The sequence below is a fragment of the Poecile atricapillus genome, chromosome W (assembly GCF_030490865.1).
Source record: "Poecile atricapillus isolate bPoeAtr1 chromosome W, bPoeAtr1.hap1, whole genome shotgun sequence".
Taxonomy (NCBI): Eukaryota; Metazoa; Chordata; class Aves; order Passeriformes; family Paridae; genus Poecile; species Poecile atricapillus.
The window spans coordinates 104,628,389-104,650,531 of NC_081288.1; positions in this window are offsets into that span (position 1 = coordinate 104,628,389).

Genomic DNA, 22,143 nt, shown 5'->3' on the forward strand with positions numbered 1-22,143 from the left:
TGCTACCAAAAAGGGCAAAAGAGAGGGAATCCAAGCACGATGCTTTCAAAGCAAGGCTTAGCTCATATTTCCTGGTGGCTGCCTTAAGCATGGTGTGCTGTCATCAAATGCAGAGCTGGTTCCACCTACATGGCCAAGAGGCACAGGCACCCCTTGGTCCATTTTGCAAACCAGAACCCATTCTTTGCAGCCTCTTACAGCTTCATTTTGACCTTAAACTAAATGAGGGACAGGGAGGGAAGGTACTATCCCCTCCCAGCCTAACAACCAATGACCCTTTTTAAATATAGGACAAACTCAACAATGAAGGATTCGTGTTTACTGTCTTCCTTCAGCACAGCTGAACTGCTGAAGTAAAGTTGTTGCTCTTCAGAGTCATGGAATCTTCAAGGTTGGAAGAGTCAAGATCATCCAGTACAAGATACTACTACAGATACTACTGTATCCTCTAAATCACTATATCACTTGATGTCAAATCCAGATGGCTTTTAAGCACACCCAGAGATGGTGATTTCAGCCCCTTCCAATGCCTGACGCCCCCATACAGTGAAAATTTTTTTCTCATACCCAATTTAAGAATCCTGTGTCTCAGCTTAAGGCCATTTCCCTTCGTTTTCTCACTGCAGGCATGGCAGAAGAGTCTGGCCCCCTCCTTCCTCCACCGTCCTGTTGGGGTGTTGCAGAGAGCAATGAGGTGTCCCCAGAGCCTCCTCAAGACTAAACAACCCCAGCTTCCTCAGGCATTCTCCATAAGACATGTTTTCTAGACCCTTCACAAGCCTTGTTGCCCTTCTCTGGACATGCCGCAGCACCTCAATGTTCTTTTTAAAGTTAGGGGTCCAAAACTGAATGCCAAATACAGGGCATTGCCTCTCTCTCCCCTCTTTCCCTCTCTGTTTCATCACTATGACATTTTGCCTTTTTACCTACATGATTATCATTGGCTTTCCCCAAGAGCTGGGTTATTATTCTCTGTCTTATGGCAAGTTGGAGATCTTTGAGATTCTTCGTATCAAATATAGGAATCTGAGGTGGAAAAGATTTGTTAGGTCATCTACTCTGCTTCCCTGATGGTAGAGGATTTACAGCGCTTGTATGATTTTTCTTTTAAATGCCTCAGGTAATGGGGCTTGCACCTCTTTCTTTTCAAGTCTGTTTCACAGTCCAGAAAGTCCCATGGAAAGGAAAATATTTGGCCTGTATTTTCATTTGTCCAGTTTCACCCAATTACTTCTGATTACACCCATATTGTGTACTCCCCTAAGCAGTTTTTCTCCTCGACATCTGTTTGTGTTTTACACACAGGTATCACTTATTTGCATAGTTATTACCATCCTTTCTTCTTACCTCCTTTCATTAATCAGTCCCTGCAGCCACTTTATCACTTATGTCATTGGTCTTTGATACCCATTCAATTGGTCATCATTTTCTCAGCCCATGGATACACACATGGTGTCCCATCACAGTTTCATTTGTCTCCAAGTTGCCTCAAAGGCTTGTACAGAATCTGTCACCTGACATGGCTCTGAATCAGATCTGGTCCCATGTGTCCTCAGTGTTACCTCTTGCAATGCCATTGCAATCTGGTTTTCCCCAAAGACATTCTGGTGAAGATGTGTGTCCCAAGTTTCATTTTTCTGCCTGGAGTTTCAACACCTATTTCTTCTGGGATCACTGATAGCTGCTTTTCCTCACACTTTGATTAATGGCCCTTACAAATACAGGCCTTGATCCATCCCCCTCAAACCTCTCAAGCTTCTGGAAGCTTGGAGCTTTCTCCTTCAGAAGCTTCTTCCATCCAGTCTGGATGGCTGCAAGTATCTTCCCAAGACCACAACCTGTTTTAGAGCTATTCTCTTCCAGATCATCCTGTTTTTTCCAATACTACACTAAATGTGAGTGAAATGGATGGAAACTAGAAAAAATAAGGAAAGAAATGGTGAATGTGTAGAGAAGGCCAGAGACATGATTCCAGCACCTCTTCAACCACAGTCAATCCCACTGAAGCTGCGGTAAGAAAGCTGGGGAGGAAATGTGGCTGGAAAAAACATACTCCACCCCATTCTGTGGTGTGCCCTTGCCAACAGAAGAAGGTATGCCTCAACCATGCTGGCTAGGTGCTACACACCGTGAGTGGAGAACACCTTTGAACCCTTTGAACAAGGAGGGCCAAACCCTGTGTTATGTGTTTGCTTTTCTGCTTGGTTCTGCCCTCATTTCTCTGCCCTGATTTCTTGCAGTTCCTCTCATTAGCTCTGTCTCTTGACTTCTCAGACTTTAAGGTCCTGCCTGCTGCTCTGGGCGGGAGAAGAAAAACGCTACCAAATCTCCTGGTGCGCAGGGTGGTCCATGGTTGCAGAACAGTTGTTCTGGGAATGTAAGGAGGAAGCTGCTCTGGCTGTCAGCTCCCCTTTACATCTGTGCCACGTGGAGATTGCACAGAGCTGAAAGGAAGTCCATTAGCTCATATTTAACCATCAACAGGCTCCCAGTGAGTTTTTTTCCCTCTCACCTAGAGGCTACTGCTTAGCTTATCTCCAGAGAGGACCCATTAGTTAAAAGCAGGATTTATGATCCGGCAGAGCCACCTGTCATCAACACTCCAGACAGAATTCCCCTAACTTTTTGTTCAGATAGATGTCAGCAACACTAATACAGGCAAAAGATACCATGGCCTATGAAGTGAGGCCAAGCTCCTACCTTGCTTAGGGCTCTCCCAGAAAGGGAAGATGGGTGGTATGTTGGGGGACAGCAGCAGGATGAGAAAACCAACAGACAGAAGTATGTTTTTCTTATAGTAGTCTGAAAAATCTAGCTCCAGGTTGGATTTGTATTGTATTTTCTGGCCTAAAGTTTGTCCCTGAAAACAGAACAAACCTGAAGTAATGGAGACAAACCACCCTTCCCTTTGTTATAAATGCAAAGGCAATTTCAGGATAAAAATAAAAAGAGAAATTTATTAATAAACAACAAAGAACAAACAACGAGAAAAAACCACAATAAAAATGGTCAGCGCAGCGCTGGGTGGACAGGGTCTACACCGGAGGTGCAGGGTTCCCAAATCCACGTCTGAGTGCTCTCAGGCTTGGGGTTTTATAGAGATTTTAAGTCCTCAGGCTAAAATTCCAAGCAGGTTCCATTCACCAAGTGTCCTTGATTGTCCGGTGAATGGATTTCCTGGCTTGGAAAAATAGAACTAACTAGTGTCCGGACAGAGTCTCCTCATATGTAAAGAGACTCTGTATGTATTTCAATTTGGGTTATCAAGGCAGAAGTGGTGTGATCCGGGATCGGTGCCGATGGGTATCTCGGCAGAGTCTTTCCTTTTGTTTCCGTTGATTGCATCTCCAACACTGGTTTGACAGGTGGAGCGTTCAGGTCTAGCGACGACTACTCTTTCCGAGGTTTGTCTTTTGTCGACCTGATTGTTTCCCAACAGAGATCTGCAGGGACGTTGGTCAGGTCCGGAGATGGGTTTCTCCTCCGAGCCAGTTCTTTTGTTTTCCTGATGGCCCTCGTCCTGTCTATTTTCCGAGCTAATGTTCGTTATCTGGGTGTTGGCTGCAATCTGTTGCCTTTTGGAGGAAACTCCCGGCCAGACTTGGAGAAAGGTTTTTTTGTACATTTTGGATTTTATATTATTTCAACACATACATATCTTATTTATATGTTTACGAATTTTTATTTACAGATTAATTTATTACAGTCGCCCGCTTAATAATTCATCCTATTAAAAATTCGTATTTTAATCAAACCATTACTGGAAGAGGAATACTAGTATTCCTCTTACTCACTTTCATCTTTCTTCCCAGTTTGTTAGTGTATCTTCACTATTTTCTTGAGTTAACATGTGTTTGGTTTCAAATTCCTCTAAGGCTTTGATTGCATTTTTACTTTCTTTCTCTTCTTCTAACTTCATTAGTTTAGAAAGAAGGGTTGTTTGCCCCTGTGCTTTTTCCGGGTCTATTGGGAGGGTGGCAATCTGCATTCCTTGCACTACAGAATGTATCAATCTGATCAAACAAGGAATCAGACAAGGTAGAAAGACTACTCCGGCAACCGAACATCCTATAAAGAAGACTAGCTTTTTCCACCAAGCCCCCTGTCCAAAAATTTGATCCCACCAGGAGGCTTGTAAAATGGAATTCCACTTTTGGACTGGCACATGTGCCACCTTTTTTATTTCGGCAGCTAATCCCTTTATAGTTTCCCCATAGTCGTCAATCTCCATGCAACACTCAGACTCATTATATCTACCACACACTCCTCCCTCCTCAGCTAGCAAATAGTCGAGAGCTAATCTATTTTGATATACAAAAGCTCTCATCTGTGAATGTTGTTTCGCTAGGAGTTCTAGGGCTTCTGAAGTGTGGTTCGAGACTACCTCTACTACAGCCTGCAACCTAATAAGCCGATTGAGGAGGTAAATGGGGGTTCGGTAACCCCAGCTGCCGTCATTTGCCCAGGTAGCGGGCCCATAATACTGAATGATTCTTTCGGCAGGCCACTCCTCCTCTTTCCACTTTTGGTTGCCTCCTGCCATCGGTAGTTCTCGTTTCAATTCCCTCTTTTGCCGGGCCAATGTTTCAAAGAGGGGAGCACCTAAAGACTTACTTTCATCTTTAGGCAATGTAAAGAAAAACGGCCGAATTATCCCAAGTGTGCAGGAACCTTTCCATTTCTTTGGCAATTCACTGTATGCTTTCTTTCCGCATATCCAGTAAATCCCGTCCGGTGCCTCCCAACCTTTTTTTGATTTTGCCGGGTCCTTCCAATAGTCCCTCAGGCCTATAAATGCATGGAAGGGATTTGCCCCCTGGATTTTATTCCAACAGAGTCCAATTATGTCTACCCATTCACAGTTATTTTCCCGAGAGTGGCTCCAATAACCCTCGGGTGGTTCTGGTTGCCAGACCTTCGTTTTTTTATCTGAATTTACCGTGAGAGTGTTTACACACGGGGTGTACCCCACTAAATCGGTAAATTCTTTTCCCTCCCGGCTAATGCAAAATGTTCCAATTATTCTCTTATCAATTACTCAACCCTCGGGTCTCCGTGTTGTTTTAGATAATTTCAATCCTGTCCATTTTAGCAATTGTTCAGGGGTTAATCCCTCTCCCTTCCATGGCCATCTTTCGGCCGATTTCAGACCACCACGTATCCAACAATTGGATAAGCCTAATTCAGTGGCAATTTCCTGCATTAGATCTATAAATAAATTTTGATTGGGGCTGGGTAAGTTCCAGCTGTTGTATTGTTTTTCTAACTGTTCATATTGTTCACTGAGGGAATTTAGCCTTTCCTGTTCTAATCTCTTTTTCTTGGTTTCCATTTCTCGTCTCTTTAACTCCAGGGTTAGTTGTTTTATTTTATTTTCCGGATCTAACCCTTCATTGTCTTTCGAAAAACAGAATACTTGGTCAAACTGCAAGCACACTCGATCATCATCACTTTTTAACAAATCTAAAATTATAGGTTCATTATTAAATGACGTTTTTGTTTCATGTTTTAAATTTTTCCCCTCCCAATACATTTTTCCACCCATTGTGCACGGCTTTAAGTTTGCTTTATTGTAGCAAAGAGGGTTGACTTGGTAATAGGCTATGAAAGTGGATTGCCTCTTTCCCCCAATCCAGACAGTCTCGTTACACTGTCCACAGACCGAAATTGGGGGAACCCCCCTCAACTCCTTTTTGGTTCGGAGGTGAGTTGCTTGAATCTTTTGTTTTCCCGAGGTCCGAAATTGCTTTTCCATAATACTTGCTCCTGGGTTGGAGCACCAAATCTTCCCCTTTAATTTGCATAAGTCCAATTGGGTATCATTTGACCAGCATACCCCTGCGTGCAATTCTGGAGGACAAACGGTCAATGGCTCGGTTTTTGTGGCAGTTCGGCACTGCTCACACTTCCCCGTGGGGCTCACCCCCGGAGGCGCCTCGGGGTTCATTCCCTCGGCCAAGCACATGGCTAGGTTCAGGATCATCAGGATTCCCCACCACTGCATCCCTCTGCCTTGCCCTTCGCCCGTATATGAACATACGGCGGGGAAAGCCATCTTCTCGGCAGCAGGGACTGTCTTCAGGGGCCCTTGAAGTCCTGATGGCAAACCTTCACTTAAAGGTTGCCCACCGAGATGCATTGATCGTGTCAAATCTGCACGGTACTTTTATTGTTCGGCGGCACTCGATTACCAAAGGTTCCGCCTTGCAGTCAAGCTGACCCCTCAATCCCTTTCGATAAAACAGGAACCACTCAGGAGAGTCGAGTTCCAGCAGGCCCGCCCGGGTAGCGAGTATTAGGAATCGGTTGGTCTGGTCTAATTCTTTTTCAAAACACTTAGTACATAAACCCCTTGGTTTATACCCTCTTAAACAGTGAGTCACCCAAATTTGCTTACAATAAGCGCACTTAAAGTGTATAAAAGGAAAGCAATAACAATCAAAATTGGTACAACTTATCCGTTCTCCACTCATTTGTGTTGTTGCCGAAGTTTGATTTTCAATTCTCCCGGAGGGGTAGTAACTTTCCACTCGGAGGAATTGTAGTTTGAGACTTTCTTTGCTCAAGAGGAGTGTGTCCAGCCCTTCTCGGCAGTTCGAACCGCTGTATCCGTAGTCAAGAGGACGAGGAATGGGCCTTCCCAGTGAGGGCTCAGGGGAAGCTCCTTCCACACTTTGATTAGAACTTTATCTCCTGGTCGAATTTGATGAATGGGAAATCCCAGCGTGGTACTTTGAGGAATCAATCCTCTTCTCCTCAGTTCCTGCAAGTTTTTATTTATAGAAATGAGATATGGTTGTAGTTGCACATCCTCCACTTGGGGATGTGCCACCGGCATTCTATGCTTATATGGCATTCCATGTAGCATTTCAAAGGGGGACAAGCCGGTTTCAGAATGTGGCATGGTTCTAATATTCAACAGTGCCAAGGGGAGACATTTGATCCAGGACATTTTTGTTTCAATTATTAGTTTGGACAGTTGCGATTTTAATGTCTGATTCATCCTTTCTACTTGTCCCGAGCTCTGAGGATGCCAGGGGGTGTGATATTGCCATCTTATCCCTAATGCTTCCGATAATTGTTTAATAATTTTTGAAGTGAAATGAGTGCCTTGATCTGAGTCAATATGGTCCACTATCCCATATCTTGGAATTATTTCCTCTAGTAGAATTTTAGACACTGTTTGGGCTGTCGCTTTCGCTCTGGGAAAAGCTTCTACCCAATGTGTCAGTTTATCTACTATTACCAGTAAAAATTTATTTCTACCAATTTTTGGTACTTCTGTGAAATCCACTTGGATTCTTTCAAACGGCCGGTACGAGAGGGGCCGGCCTCCCCAGTTTGATTGCTTAAAATTTGATCGATTTACTTTTTGGCATATCACACATCCTTGCACCTCTTGTTTTGCAAGCTCGAAGATTCCTTTACACCCAAAGAACTTTAAAAATTGTTCGGCCAATGCCCTGGTTCCCCAATGCGTCTGTTCGTGCAACCTTCTGAGTATTCCCTTTGCTATTCCCTTTGGGACTAGCTCCCTCCCGTCTGGTAACCACCATTTTCCTTCTTTCAGGTAGCCTCCTACCTTTTTGAAATCTTCCAGCTCCTTCTCCGACGGAAGCAAGGAAACTTCTGGTGGTTCCCTTGGGACTATCTCAGGAATACTTACCGTCAACAAAGCCGCTCGTTTAGCTTCTTTGTCTGCTAAATTGTTCCCCCTTGTGTGGAATTGCCACTCAGTTTGGTGTCCTTTTACATGAACAACCGATATCTCCTGTGGCTCTCTGACTGCTTCTAAAATTTGTCTGATTATTTCTCCGTGTATTAAATCTTTTCCTTTTGTGTTAATCAACCCCCTCTCTTCCCATATTTTTCTAAAAGTATGCACTACTCCAAATGCATACCTTGTGTCAGTGTAAATGGTTCCCCTTTTTCCTTTCAAGCCCTGAAGTGCTCTTAGGAGAGCAAATAGCTCACAAGCCTGTGGCGACCAACTTGCTTTCAGGGGATCCGATTCTATGGTTTGTCCTGTCATGCCATTTATGATGGCATATCCTGATTTTCGTTTTCCTTCCACCATTCTTGAGGAGCCATCAATGAACCATTTTTCTCCTCCTTCCAATTCCTGATCCTCCAAGTCAGGCCTAACCTTTGTTTGCAGTTCTACTGTCTCAATGCAATTATGAAGTAGCTTACCTGTTGGTTCTCCAAACAAAAATTGCACCGGGTTCTGCGCAGCAGTTGTTTTTAGTTCCAGGTCTGGTGAGCTGATTAACATGGCTTCGTATTTCAGAAGCCTTGAATCAGTTAACCATTTTTCTGCTTTCTGTTGTAGGATATTCCTTACATCATGTGGGGTGAAAACTATCAAAGGAGCTCCAAAAGTTACCTTTTTAGCTTCCCCGACCAACAGGGCCACCGCCACAAATGCCTGCAAGCAAGTAGGCTAACTTCGACTGACTGGATCTAGAATTTTTGACAAAAATTTTATGGGCTTTTTCTTTTCTGCTCATTCCTGGGTCAGAACTCCTTGTGCTGTTTATCTACTTACGTCTACAAACAGCTGAAACTCTTTTACAACCACCTTTTCCTTACTTGCCACACATCCCATAGGTAATTTCTGCAGGGTGCTTCTTTCAGCTCCCGTATCAACTAGGAATTTTATTTCCTGCCGATGGGGACCCACTTTTAATTTTATCAAGGGCTCTTTTGCTGTTACCGTCTTCATCTGAAAGAGCCCAAGACTTCCCTAGTCTTCTTGAAATACTTTTTCATCCTTTATTTTTTGTCGACAGTCTCGTTGGATGTGTCCTACCTTTTTACAGTAAAAACACTCCGGGGGATCTTTTCGTGGAGCGGGACCGCCCTTTTGAGACCCTTGTTGCTTTTTTGATACTGTTTTAAACTTGCCCTGTGCCTGATCTTGTTTTTGTGCTTCTTTTACTGCGGCCACTAATATTTTGGCCTGGAGTTTCTGCTTTTCATCCTCTCTCCTCATGTGAATCTTTTGAGCTTCCCTCAGAAGCTCTTGGAGACTTTTCTCCTGCCACCCATCAATCTTTTCTAATTTCCTTCTGATATCTTCCCATGATTTTTGCCACAAATTGGGTTTTGAGCAGGACTTCCCTTACCGGAGAGCTAGGGTCAGTCTCAGAGTAAATCTGCAGACTTCGTCGCAATCTCTCTAACCATTCGGTGGGTGATTCTTCCTTTCCCTGGCATTCCCCAAATGCCTTACTAATATTTTGACTTCGGGGGACCGCCTCCCTTATTCCTTGCACGATTATATTTCTTAGATCAATCATGCTCCTCCTACCTTCCTCCGTCTGGGCGTTCCAACTCGGGCTCACGCTAGGCCACTTTTGATCGCCTGGCGTCCCCTGCGGGTTTCGCCGCTCCCAGTCTCTGATACCAGCTTGTTTAATCATCTCTCTTTCCTCTTGACTAAACAGTGATCTCAGGATGGCCATGAGATCTTCATATGTATAAATACTAGTACTCAAAAATTCATCCAATCTTTCAGCCACCCCAAACGGATCATCTAGCAATCGCCCCATCTCTTTCTTAAACGCTCGCACATCCCCTGAGTTAAGGGGTACATTCACGAACCCAATTACTCCAGGGGCAGTTGGCACTTCCCTGAGAGGAAACATTCGGTGTCCATTCTCATTCTCCTCCCACTCTTCACTCATCAGCTTTGCTTTTAAACGAGTCTTACTCGCAGGAGGGGAACTGGGGTTTGTGGGGGTCTGTTCTTTTATTATTTGTGGGAAGTCCGCTGCCGCCAGGTTACTGAGAGGGACCCCCTCTGTTAAGTTTGAGGGACCTGGCTGTGGCGGCCGGACGGGCAATTGTGGATAGGGTGATCCCCGGCCTTGCACCACCATAGACTCTGGAGAGGTTTTGGCGGCTGGGGTTTCCACAGGCGGGGACAAAGGGAGGGTTGCCGGAACCACTGCTGGTGCCGACTCCCTTGTTCGCGATGTGTGTGCTTCACCCGGTTGCCCTGGGGAACCCGCGGGTGCTGACGGCACCACTTGATCCACCGCAGAAGGCTCTGCCGGCCCGTGGTATGGAGGGGGTAAGTGATCAAGGGGTTCCCAGGTTTCTGTCTTTGATCCACCTTTTAGTTTCATTGGAAATAACCCTACTCTGGCAGTTAACCAGAGCCTGGCATATTCTTTCTCCTCGGGGTCAGAGGGAACCTTACTCTCTACATAAGAGAGTAATTCGCTGCACGTCCACCTTTTAAATGTTCCTAGTATTGGCCAAGTGAGATGGCTTCTCAGTTCCTGCCCTCCCCAAACCTCGGCACAATAATAGATCATTTTTGCTTTGGATTTTTTTTTTCTCTCGGGACAATTTTCCCAATATTTCAACATCCATCCCAAGGGACTTTCTGGTGGGATGTCTAGCAATTCCTTCGCTTTCTCGGAAGGACTCTTCTCATTACTTTTCTTTTGTAGTTTACTTTTTCTCTGCCCTATATTTAAACAAGAAATCTTACCTGTCCTGCGTTGTGTTCGTTCCGCTTTTGCCAGGAAAATCAAAGTCTGCTAATACTCACCTCTCGGTTAGCTGCACCGGGGTCTTTTGTAGTTAGCGTTTCGATTTTCCTCTGGACCTTCTCCTAGGTCCGTTGGCTGAAAGAGTTTACTCATTCCCGAGCTCAACAGGACGTCCTCTTCCCCTTTCAGCCCCTTGTGATCGGTCCCCCAGAACTCCCTTTAGTCCCAGGTTTTACAAGCGTGGAGAGAGAGTCTTTCTCACACCGAATCGCTTCCTCCGTGGCCGGCCAATTCCCTCGCGGGAGGATGGAAACGCGGCCTTGGAGTCCGCACTTGCTCCGTGATCAGATCACGTCTCACACACACTTGCCCAATCACCCGCTCAACCCCACAGTACTTACAGCAATTTTCTTGCGAGGGTGTCTTCGTGCACTGTCGACTTTTTATGAGCTATCAAGCCGCGGTTTTCTCGAAGGCTCCGTGCCTTCCTGAGCTCTCTGGATCCATCTCTTTTTTTATTGTGGTTTTTGTCTCAGCCTAAATTTGGTTCGGATGTCGGAGCGAACTGCGGAGGCTCTCGGCTCCCCAGGCCGCTAAAATCAGCGGGGGTACCCGTCCTGGACAGCGAGATTCTCCCACAGTTTTCCGATCCGAGTCACGGCACCAATTTGTTATAAATGCAAAGGCAATTTCAGGATAAAAATAAAAAGAGAAATTTATTAATAAACAACAAAGAACAAACAACGAGAAAAAAAAAAACACAATACAAATGGTCAGCGCAGCGCTGGGTGGACAGGGTCTACACCAGAGGTGTAGGGTTCCCAAATCCACGTCTGAGTGCTCTCAGGCTTGGGGTTTTATAGAGATTTTAAGTCCTCAGGCTAAAATTCCAAGCAGGTTCCATTCACCAAGTGTCCTTGATTGTCTGGTGAATGGATTTCCTGGCATGGAAAAATAGAACTAACTAGTGTCCGGACAGAGTCTCCTCATATGTAAAGAGACTCTGTATGTATTTCAATTTTGGTTATCAAGGCAGAAGTGGTGTGATCCGGGATCGGTGCCGATGGAAATCTCGGCAGAGTCTTTCCTTTTGTTTCCGTTGATTGCATCTCCAACACTGGTTTGACAGGTGGGGCGTTCAGGTCTAGCGACGACTACTCTTTCCGAGGTTTGTCTTTTGTCGACCTGATTGTTTCCCAACAGAGATCTGCAGGGACGTTGGTCAGGTCCGGAGATGGGTTTCTCCTCCGAGCCAGTTCTTTTGTTTTCCTGATGGCCCTCGTCCTGTCTATTTTCCGAGCTAATGTTCGTTATCTGGGTGTTGGCTGCAATCCGTTGCCTTTTGGAGGAAACTCCCGGCCAGACTTGGAGAAAGGTTTTTTTGTACATTTTGGATTTTATATTATTTCAACACATACATATCTTATTTATAGCTTTACGAATTTTTATTTACAGATTAATTTATTACACCTTTGGGACTTAAAATTTTCTGTCCACAGCAGTACATCTGCCCAGCAGCTCCCACTGATTCTCTGTCACCTGGGCCTCTTTCACAGCCATAGGACCCCCAGTGTCTTCCTACTCTCTCAGCAGCTAGGCTAGGGGCTTTTTCATATGTCCCAGAAGGATGTTGAAGCCCTTTTCCCAAAGGAGTCAGACACTTGGCTACCTACATCCAGCTGAAAGCCAAGGTTTTCATTCCTTTTTTTGTGTACTGTTTTTCTGGTTTCAGCAGTGTACAGAAATGCCTCAGATGTTTGCAATAATCATTGACTTTTATTAAGGAGACTTTGCTCATAGTAGTATTTTTCCTTTCCTCTTTTTTGTTTTAAACCAGTCATTACTTCCCAGTGCCCAGTTATCATTAACTCATTCTACTGCTTCTCCTCTGATACCTTTTTCTTCCCTTTATCTTTCCCCAGCACAACATAACTGACTCATTTAGTGCTCACTTGTTTGCCTCACTTGTATTACTAGTTTTATTTTTGTCTTTCAGTGTTTGAGCAGATTCAAATGTGACTTGATGGGTCTGCTGACATTACTGGGCCTCAACAGAGGCCCAGTAATGTCAAACTGAGGGACAGAATCAAGCTCTCAAGTAACAAAGCACAGGAGCAAAGTAGGAGACACTAAATTCACAGAACATGCAAGGACATGTTCATGTTAGAATGCAACTGATTTTTTAGTCTTAAAGGGCTAAAGGGAAATCCATGAGGTGTGCTCTGCTGGTACACAGAGGTGCTGTGGAAGTGATTCCCATTGCACATTTAGCACTGTGATTCCTTTCCCTCTTACCAAATTGGTTTCTGAAATCAAATTGTGTTTTATGGCCCTAGTGTGCATCAGTCATGCTGCTTCTCATCATTAGCATTAAGACTAGCTTTCACTTCATGTTATCAGGCAAGTCCTTTTTCCAAGACTCAGACATGTTTCTTGTGGTAAAAGTCCCAAATCCTTGACTTTTTAGGAATAGTTACAAAATACAGTCTGCAGTGTTAGTGTGAGAAATGCTATATTCATTTTAATTGCACTCTTGTAAATTGGTTCATCTAAGATTCTAGTCTTATTTGAGATTACATAGTCTTGCTCTATGAATATGGTTTTCACCAGTATAATGATTTTGATTAGAAGTTTGTTTTGTTTTCATTTGATTTGGTTTTAAGTCAAAATAGCAGTATTTGTGCATTCTCCAAAGCTGCAGGCATTTTGATATAAAGATATTTGAATAGTTTTCTTAGGCACTCACATAGCTTTCCCATTTCAGAAACCCACAACAGGCAAACTAGAAATGCAAACATCCTGGTATGACACCTATTCATCCAGCAGCAAATATATGTAAAAGAAAATCATGCTGAACATCATTCTTGATGGTAAAAGCCATGTCATCCTCACACATTGTCACATATTGTATTACTTTGAGTCATCTAGTGTATTGCTTCTGTAAATAGGAGGAAAAGTTTTCTACTGATCCAAGTGTCTGTTGTGCTTGAGAAAGGGAAATTGAGAATGTTACTGTTGTTCAAAGCAGGTCGGGATTTTCTGAGAGACAAATTTATAGTCATGTTTGAGAAGAGGACTCCATTGCACAAATCACAAATAAAGACACGTGCTGACAATGCTACTCCTGGCACATATGCTCAAGTTGTAGCACATAAAAATGAAGCAGTGAGTGGCCCTGACAGAACTCCAGAGAGCATTGACTCCAGTTACACCAACCTGGCAAAAGCTAAACGTGACTGTCAGGTTAGTCCAAACTGCTTGGGACCACAGGCCCCCTCTCATGCCACTGTGGAACAGTCCCATGGCACCACGAGGTGGTTACAGCCAAGTCCTTTTCCACCTCTCCTAGTGTTTTGGTTGCAATGTGGTGCCACAAAACAAAACTTGGAGGGCTAAGAGTGCAAAAGATGTAAAAGTACCCCATCCCACACTGCTGTGCTGTGCAGGTCATGGCACACCCTCATTTGACTGTGCTAGCAGCTGCCTTTAGTCCTGTAAAAAGGCACAGGAATACATAACCTGTATGTTTGTGCATGTGTGTCTCTGTGTTTAAAGACAGCACAGTTCCTCTGACTATGGTGTTAGCAGATGGAAACTGACAGAGATACCTTAAACTGGAATCTTTTGGTCCCTCAAGAGCACAGATGCAGCTTGTCCCCTCAGCTCATACTGGCAGTTCCTCTTTCTCACCTCCAAAGAGTTAAGAGGCTTGGGCAGGTGCTGCTCCTTGCCCTGCCACTACAGAATCTTGCCCCAGCAAAATATGTGGAAGTGCCATGAGGCATGCAAGGACCAAGGAGTAAAAGCAGGGTACTTCTCCTTTGGCTGTAGATGGACAAAGCTGGACAGGCTGTTTCAGAGGCTGTTTCAGAGGCTCTTGGGAAGAGGGAGAGCAGCCCCTGAGCCTGGGCTGAAAAGGGAAGGGAAGGTCAGTAGGATGGAGCTGTAGAGAAGCTGGGGTAAGAGGCTGGGCTGCACCGGGCGAAATCTCCCCACTCAACCTACTTTAGCAGGGCTGGTTGTTTAAATGGAATTTAAATCTCTGCAGATATGTGAGGAACTTCCTGGCATCACCAGAGGACATGCAGCACTAGGGGCAGGGCTGTGCTGTCCAGGGTCATGCACAGGCGCAGCCAGAGCAGGAACCAAGGTCCTTGATGCCACAGAGAAATTGCTGTGGAAATGGGCTCATCATTTCTGAAAAGCACTAAGTAAGGGAAAGCAGAAAAGGTTACCAAAAATAGGATTTTTGGAGGACAATTCTGCAAAGCACTAGATGCCCAGCTCCCAATTTCAGGCATAAGCTATTACTTTTGTGTTTGGTTTTTTCACAGTCCAGAACAGTGACGTGTATGTCAGTATTTACAACCTCTTTAATTCAAAAGAATGAGTCAGTTGTGTCTCACCTCAAAATCACAAGATTTTGAGGGAAAAAATTACTTTGGAAAATTCCTTGAATTGTATGTGTGTGTATTTTGTTATCTGCCTCCAGATTTTGTCTTGTAAAGTACGTTTTCAAACTTTCCCCACAAATTCTGAATGCTGAAAAATTTCGTTTTTCTCTTTCATTCCATCTTCTTTCTTCTCTGCTATTTTTCTCTATTCTTTTTTGCCTTTCCACCTGACTTTTTATTTCATATGTAATTAAATTATGTGAACCAGGAAAATTAAGAAACATTAAGTTATATAATGTAACTCAAGGTAAAAGTAGAAAAACCATCAAGCTATATTCTGTTACTGTAAAACATTTTCAACAAAAATAAAGAAAAAATAGAAACTGAAGGGACAGAGTTCAAATTCTGTGTCACGTAAGTCCAAATTGATTTATGGTTGATTTTTACTTCTCCAGTTTAGTCACCTCAGCTGTAGAGGTGAAGCAAACTTTTCTAAAAACCCAATCCTCTCTATTAATAATATTTTCCCAGTCTCACCACTCCTTCCCTCCTTTTTCAGCATTATTTTCTCCACAGGGTGGCAGGATTACAGCTGCCATGCGAGTTCCAAGTTGTGGTGTGCACTCTGTCATCTGTGTCATTGTAACTCTGTATCTTGCTGGCAGTCAAGAGTGACACAAATTGTTTTCCTGACAGATAAAAATTGTCTAGTAGATTTAATGCTCATAACCTAATGTGAGGAATAATATTATATGAGCAACAGCAGTCAATCTGCTCACAATGGCGTTGTGTCCCCTGGTATTGAGGGGAAAAATTGAGCCTGTGGAAGCTCAGCACCTTTCTGAGCAGTTCTGCAGCCTCTGGGACCAGGGCTTCCAGCAGTGTGACCACACAGCTGCCAAGCCAGTGAGCTATGTGAAAACTCAAGCTTGGAAATAGAGGAGGAAATGGAAACTCAAAGCTGAGAGTTGTGTATGCTCAGCAAATGGTACAATGAAACTCTGGTAGATGAAAAAAATAGCAATGCGAGTACAGCTTGTTGCACAGAACTGTGATTTATCTGCTTTTATTTTCAATAGTTCCAGTGGCATCATGATGTAGGATTTTATAGCCTATTAAATCATGCCTGACATTTATGGATGTAGTTTAGAGTGCATGCATTATGGAGAGTTAGTAGCCTCTCCCTGGCTGAGCAGCAGTTTCCACTTACAGGTCTTACTCCATCCTCACGTCCTTTTATAACTTGAGCTCAGATACAGCCATGCACTTCAAAGAAAAAAATTATTTTGGTTAAGAATACAAAAGATAAACAACTTTTCTGTTCCTTTTGGGTTTGGGCTATCCTGGTTTGAAGCAGCCAAAGTGACCCAAAGGCAGGTTTGACTTGCAGCTTCTGCAGGCACTGCACATTCTGCCACCTCCATCCCAGCAAACAGATTGCCCTCTCCCAGGAAAGAGGCAATAATCAGCCCAGGCTGCTGATGGTTTTCTTTGGTGCATGTAGGGAGTGGCATAATTAAGACCGGAAATTTGAGCTGACCCAAACATTAAGACTGGGAGGAGGCTCTGAGAGGGGTGGACCTGTGTGCCAAGGCCTAACCTGGGCTGTTACTTAGAAGTGGTGGGATCACCACTGCTGCCTGCCCAGCATGTGGTTCACTGCCCCTTCCCACCTCACCAGAGCTGTCCCCACAGCTGCTGCCCAGGAAGGCAAAGGCTTTGTCTTGGGTTGTACCCATCAAGGCAGGCTGAGAGGGCACCCAAGAAGGAAGAGCAGGGAGGGAAGCTTGAACAAGTCCTGTCAGCTGTAGAGAAAGTGAAGAGCAAAACAGCTGGTGAGGTTGGAAAAGGCAATTGTGATGAGGACCAGGATTTTTGTTCAGAAGAGGCCTCACCAGCAATTTCAGGGGAGCAGAGAGAGAGAGGGTGATCAGATAATGGCTGGATAGCTGGACCTTGACTGGAGGGAAATTCAGCCTCCTTGCCTATTATCCTCACAGCCAGGGAGACTCCTCTGTGTCAGAGGACTATGGCACGGGGACCTTTGTGACCAGGAGAAAGGAAGGCTTTAGTTGCCTGTGGAAGATACTTCCATATGGTGGGGTCTGAACTACGTGCAGATTGCAGTGGTCACAACTACCACAGCAAGAGATAAAGACACGTTTCACTCTTAGATACTATCTTACAAGTGGTAATTAAGTTTTTACAACATCTATGTGAGGTAAGCACACAAGTATGGCTTCTATTTTAAAGCTAGGAGCGGAGAGAGTGTGAGTGCCATGCCAAAGGCCGGGTGGTGACTCAGTGACACTGCCACCATCACCAGCCAGGAGCTTCTGGTTCCCAGCCTGGCCCATGAACCACTGCAGCCTCCCTGCCAAGAGAAGGAAGTGAGCTGATTTTTCAAGTGCTTTGATGAGAGAAGGAAGGTTAGAAATAGCCTGAGGCTGTTTCTAGAGAAAGTGTCAGGGCTGAAGGAGAATTTCGGAGGAGGGGAGCAGAAAACAGGATGGTGGTGAAGGAACTGTCAATACAAACAGTTATGAAAGGAAAGGTGGTGATAAATCAGAACCCAACAACAGGAAGAAAATGGGCCAATAGACAAAGTAGATTTTCTTGAGAGAGGCCTGTGGGACAGAGGAGAGGTAGCAGCAAGTGGGGAAAGAGCAGCAGTGGGGAGGGAGAAAAAAACAGTGAGAGTGTGCATGGTAGTGTTCAAAAGTGTCAAGAGACAGACAAAAAAAAATTCACCAAACATGGGGTCTTACAATGCCTGGGCAACTATAATCACACTGTTGTCTCTTCCACAGCAGTTGGAGATCTCAGAGCCCTCCACTGAGCATCATTATTTTTGTTACACCTATAGGAGAACTGAGGCTCAGAGCAGAGAAGCCACCTGCCTATGGTCACACAGCAAGGCCAACACATTACTCTGGTTTAAACTATTACAGTAAATGCAAGTGGAAATGGGAGTAAACAGACAGGGGCACACAGTTCTCAGTGGCATAGGAGAGAAAAAGATGACTGATGTCAACAGCCCAGGTTTATTTTTTATAGCTCTCAAATACATAATCTCACATAAAATGACATTTGGAAGCTATGAGCTTTGGACCCTCTACGCTTTAAACTACAAGCTAAGTAATACTAACAGTCAAACACCACTATATGCACAAGTATGTGCAGAACAATAGTTCTGATGTTAGCATTAGTGTGGTTTGTGCCCTTCAAAAATTAATTTTCTAAGATTTACAATTTTCAGAAAAATTAAGGTAACCTAACAACTACAAAAATGGAGAGACATGTATACTAGAAGACTTCCACAACACCAAATACTATTGCATTCCCAAAGTCCTTAGACACAGAAGAGAATAGAATGGAATAGAATATCTCAGTTGGAAAGGACCTGCAATTGCCTAGAAGCTGCATATGACCACTATAATGGTGGGGTAATTTTTTATGGTAGTTATGTGCCATGGCAGAGAAACTATAAGCCTGACAGCCTGTGGCTGTCGTATCAGAAGGAGAATTCTCTGAAAAAGTAGAAGCTCAGAAAATTGCCACCAGCACTAGTCTGAGCTAGCATAATGTTTTTAGGGCCTAGGAAAATTACAAGTTTTTGTAACAGTTCCTCTTCATTTAAAAATCCCCACCTTTCCTCACCTCTTCTTTCTTCTTTTCCTAACAGGAAATGAAGAAATGCAGCTATTTTTTACCGTGGTTTGAGGAGGATAGAGTAGTAGGAGCTGTGCAGTGCTACCACCCTCTGGCCACTGTCAATAGCACCATCCTCCATCTCCAGGAGTGCTCTGAGCTTCATCATCTGCCTTGCGCACCTGTGGGAGATAAATGCTGCTTTTCAGTGCACCTAGTAAAGAGAGACGGTGATTTACACCTTCTGATGCAGCTTCACACAATGCCTGTTTGGGCTGCTTGCTTTTGTAAAGAGATCTCATCTGAGTGAAGGATGCATAGGTGAAACACTTCCAGATGTGTTGGTCCTCCACGGGTCCAGCTCATGCGGCCAGCTCACATGGGTTCATCTCCTACCTCGTCAAATGCAGATTCCAGGCAATTGCAGGTCACTTCCCACTGAAATATTCTATTCTATTCTATTCTATTCTATTCTATTCTATTCTATTCTATTCTATTCTATTCTATTCTATTCTATTCTATTCTATTCTATTCTATTCTATTCTATTCTATTCTATTCTATTCTATTCTATTCTATTCTATTCTATTCTATTCTATTCTATTCTATTCTATTCTATTCTATTCTATTCTGTTCTGTTCTGATGTGTTGCGTTACGTTGCGTTTCATTGCGTTCCATTTCATTCCATTGCATTCTATTCTACTCCATTCTATTCATCTCTAAGAACTTTGGGAACATAAGTTCAGAAAAGAAAAGTCCAGTAGAATCTCTAAAACTTCTCAAAAACAAGCTGCCCCTTCTTTTCCTCTCATCTACCCTCCTGTGGTGGTCATTTGGTCATGACCAAGTGGTCATTTATTTAAAGAACAAAAAAACTAACAGGAAAAAACACATCTGCTATGCCCACCAATTTACTATTAAAAATATGCTTCCCAAAATTAAAACCAGCAGTTCTTGACATATAAAAACCTATTTTTTCCTTTCTTTACTTCCATCTACAAGAGAGATCCTGGCTATCTGCCCAGATGAAGAGGAAGCCACAGCAAACTGTGGCATCTTGCATCACACTCTTCAATGGCCAAAACTGGCATGTCATAGGCTGTGAAGGGGAACGAATTAAAATGTCAAAGGAACTTCATACCAAGGCTGTACTTTACATTTGGTTCCTCTCTGGACAGTAAATGTGTGTCTTCAGGTGACAATATTTGTGCAAGTAAATCTACTGCCTCTTGATGCCAAGGTTGGACTTTGGGGGTACTGCTGCTTAAGCCATTTTCTCATGCTGATGACATGATGCATTCAATAATAATGATAATTAATAATAATAAACAAAAAAACCCACAAAAAATCCCACACAATTCTGCCCCCACCACTTGATCATCCAGTATTGAAAATGAAGTTCATTAGTAAAAGATCTCCCATGCTCAGCTTATTTTCTTAGATGATGTGTAATACTTTTGAGAGATGGACACTCCATTTATTTTATTTGATGAAAACTCTACCACCTCTTTGTAACAGATAAGGGATTGGATTCTCTTACTTTGTGATTCCAAATGTCTCACTAACAGAGTGGGTAAAAACATGCATACTACTAAATCCTTGTGCTTCACAGATAGATGTGTCTGCCATCAAAACCTGCAGAGAGAGCAGAGGTGAAGAGAGCATGTTCTAGATGTCCCTTCTTGGTACATTGTCCCACAGATTAATCTCCCAAGACACAAAGTCCTTTCTCAAACCTTTTTACAAGTTGGAAAATCTCAAAATATCTTAGCAACAGAAATAGCATAGTTGTGGCTTTTTTTTTCCACTGGTCTAATCTCTACAATACTTCTGTCTCCAGCGATCCCAATTGAACAGTCTGGCCTACACACTGTTTATTAAGCCTCAAACCCTTCTAGCTGACCCTTCTAGCTGCAAGTCCAACCAGCACAAGATAGAGGAAAGGATGGGGGAAAAAAATCAAAAAGTGTTATGGTTTAAAGATACCAAATCTGTAATGAGGGAAAGTGAGGAAAATCACAAGTTCAGGGTTTCTCCCTGAAAACACTTGCCACCAGCTGTCTCTATTTAAAATGCCTTTCTTGATGCCAAATGGCACATTATTTTACAAAGAAAAATGAGAAGCTGATTGAAAAGTTGCTTCCTAATTTGTGTAAGAGAACTCAAATCACTTAAAACTCTAGAGGTCAGTGCCATGAATGCTTGATGAGTGACAAGATTTTCTTCAGTTTGCTTAAGAAAATATATTTTTCTGGATATGTATGTGTGCAAAACAGAAAAGCTTCACTCCAAATAAAAATCAGAAACTGTTTTTGATGAGAGTTTTCACCTCTTTTCCCAATCAGAATCAATCACAGAATCACAAAAGTCTGCTGATGTGGCGTGATGAAGAAAGACACATCCACATGTCTGACAATTCTATAAAAATACCACTATTACTGGGATGCAGTGAGCCACCATGGGTGAAGTACCCAGCTGGGCAATTGTCCTTCAAATGGCAACGGGCAGCTGATAAAAGAGACAGGAACAACTCCTCAGTCCTTTTAAACAGGCTCATGATTTTAAATCAAAGCTGCCACTTTGACCACTGCTGATCATAAATTTGCTCAGTGTGCCTGAAGGATTGGCCAACCCCAGAGTGCCAGACCTACAACTGTCACAGTGGCATCAGCCATGGTACAACAGTGCCATCCCTACCTCCAGAGACCAGAGAACACAGAAACCTGGGGTTTAGTGCCTTCAGGAGGGAATTCGCATCTGAGTTCCCTTCTCTGTTACAGCTTTCTCACCAAACAGAATTAGAGTAGTGGTAAAGCAGCTGAGAATGAACAGATGAAAAATACAGCATGGGAAGTAGATATTATCATAAAGAGGGAGAAGAGGTTTATTTTTTCACTCTATTTACCATCCTCAGAGACACAAATTCAGAATGCACATAAGCTATAATAAAACCAGGTCACATGATTTGAAAGGTGAACATGTTTCTATGACAGGTGTTAATGGTGATTTTCAACTGGAAAAGGAATCCTGGAAGACAAATTGCTTGTTAAACAAGTTTAACAGCATTAATGTTTTCTAACAACATTACTTTCTGGAGCTAAGTGTTGCAATATATAAAGTGTCATGCTACTCTTATTTAGGAGAACATCCTTATGAATGTGATAATCTTTTAAGGTCCAAATTTCTCATATATTTGCTATGTATGGTTCATAATGAGATTAGTACACTATAAATCTTCCTGCAATTGAAATAAATAGTTTCTCAAGTGTCTTGCATTAGAAATACATTGTTCTGTATTTGCCTATGGGCACTGATGTTGCATCTCATAACTGTTAAGTATTTATCTATGTCATATTACAAGGCATTTGATTTAACTTTAAATGGGAGAGCTTAATCTTTTCTTTGTTTTGACCATGATATAATTTGGTTAATTACCATTTGTTGGATTCTTCTTCCATTTGCTACAAGGCCTTTCAGTTAGTATTTCAAAAGTAGCCCATACAGAGTTGCCTTTGGCATAGTATATGGAGCAATCATTGACTCAGTTGAGGGATCACTGCTGTAATGTCAAATTTATCCAGTTAATCTTGTCTT